Source organism: Athene cunicularia, assembly GCF_003259725.1.
Source record: "Athene cunicularia isolate RWA chromosome 27 unlocalized genomic scaffold, athCun1 chr27_part1, whole genome shotgun sequence".
NCBI classification, from domain to species: Eukaryota; Metazoa; Chordata; class Aves; order Strigiformes; family Strigidae; genus Athene; species Athene cunicularia.
The window spans coordinates 18,389-20,110 of NW_020799138.1; the positions used below are offsets into that span (position 1 = coordinate 18,389).

Below are 1,722 nucleotides of genomic sequence, written 5' to 3' on the forward strand. Positions count from 1 at the left end.
TAATTTGTAGGTTTTTGTTTCATGAGATTTTCCTTCTGCTTGTTGTTTCTTTTATTATTTTTTCCTTGTAAAATAGTAAGTGAAAGTTGTTTCAATTTAAAAAAAAAAAGTCCAAGGATACAAGTAAGAGCAATTTGTTTGATTTTTTTTTTCTCCTGGTAACTGCACCAGACTGGTAAAGTATTACTAGCTGTTCTTGTATTGATTAACTTATATCTGAATAAACCAGCCAATCCTGTATGCATTTAGTAATATTGCTGACATCATATATGCAAAACCACAGACTAAACCCTTAATCCATCTGCAGTCAAGCACTAACTGTAAAGAAGTAGATTTGCCAATAACATGTGTAACTGTAACTTGACTAAAGACACTGTATTCATGTATCTATTTTTACACATGAAAGGACAATATACTTAACAATGATCAAAGTAGTCTTAGTGACAAGTCTGCACGTCTTTTTCACTCTATTTGACAAACTGTAAATTTTCCTATACTTTCACAATCACAACAGTGATTGCTGCAGATGAAAGCACTGCTGTTTGTACCCTGGCTCGGAATCAGGAAAATGTTATTTTCTTTCACATTAATCTTTGTTCAGGTGAACCTCAGGAGAATACTTTGAAGCATTTCTTCTTTAATTAGCCACCATAATGACGTATCACTAATGAAGAGCTTTGGAGAAATTAGTATTTAATTATACATTAAATTCTATAAAGCATTAAATTATCATCAATGTTTAGTAAATACTTTGATAAATAGCTTGGTTATTCCTTCCAGAGTAATTTTCTGTGCTGCACACTAGCCTTTATATACATATATATTTTAAAAGGATGTTTTACTCCTAAGAGCCTGACTGACCAAATTAGCTATACTCCTAAATTATTATTTAGTACTGCATCCGGTAAGGGGCTAATAGATCGTCTTATCCTTACTGAGGAGAACTTCTAAGGACTGAAGAGCTAGAGAGTGTACTCTGCAAGCTAAAACTCGTGTTCCCAGCCCATCTTACAAATAATACAATTTTTCCCCGAGGGAAAAAAAAAAAAAAAAAAAAAAAAGGTTACCTCTGTAGAGCCTAACGGATCTTCTGCTATACTACTGTGATTTTTATTAACCGTCTTTTTGCCTCTCCATTGGCTACCCATTTTACTTTACTGAATACAGCTTTTTGTCTTTACCTTTAAGGCCTGGGTCTCTTCTTGTCCGTGCTCCTGCCCGCTGTCCTATGCGATCAGCCTGTGAGATGCTGCACCAAACATCCACCAGCACGATTTGCCCCCCAGTATTTCTGTGTACGCTCCAATGCCGCGTCCCCCCTCTTGGGATGAAACCCCCTATAAAAAAATCCAGAAAGCCACTGCAGTGTCCTCCGAGGCCACAGCACACCTGACCGCTGCTAGCTACGGGACTGACGGCTACGCTCACCGCCATCGACACTCACTCCCCACGGGTGACTGCAGGAAAGGGGGCTCTGGAGCCCGGCTGGCGCAGAGCAGGGCTAGGTCGCGGCAACGGCCCAGGTCGGTACAACGCCCCGGAGGGCCCCCGAGCTCCCCCGGAGGAGCGCGGGGCCCGTCACGGGAGAGGGCGTGTGGCGCCGCCACCTCCGGGGCGAAATCCCTCGCTCGCAGCCGCTGGGCTTGAGGGTGCGCTGCCACCCCGACTCTGCGCTGCGGTTTCGCGGCGAATCCCCACCGCTGCGCGACGAGCCAGGCGCGC

The 1,722-nt window shown here is 43.4% G+C and overlaps 1 protein-coding gene across 1 annotated transcript in view; it reads left to right on the forward strand.

Annotated features, from left to right (window-relative positions):
- Window positions 1-1,182: 1,182 nt before the first annotated feature.
- The window catches only part of MPP3 (membrane palmitoylated protein 3), a 23,741-nt gene continuing 23,201 nt past the window's right edge, over window positions 1,183-1,722 (forward strand). The window contains exon 1 of the mRNA XM_026864860.1: window positions 1,183-1,523. The gene's annotated coding sequence lies outside the window, so the exon portion shown is untranslated. The remainder of the gene's footprint in view (window positions 1,524-1,722) is intronic.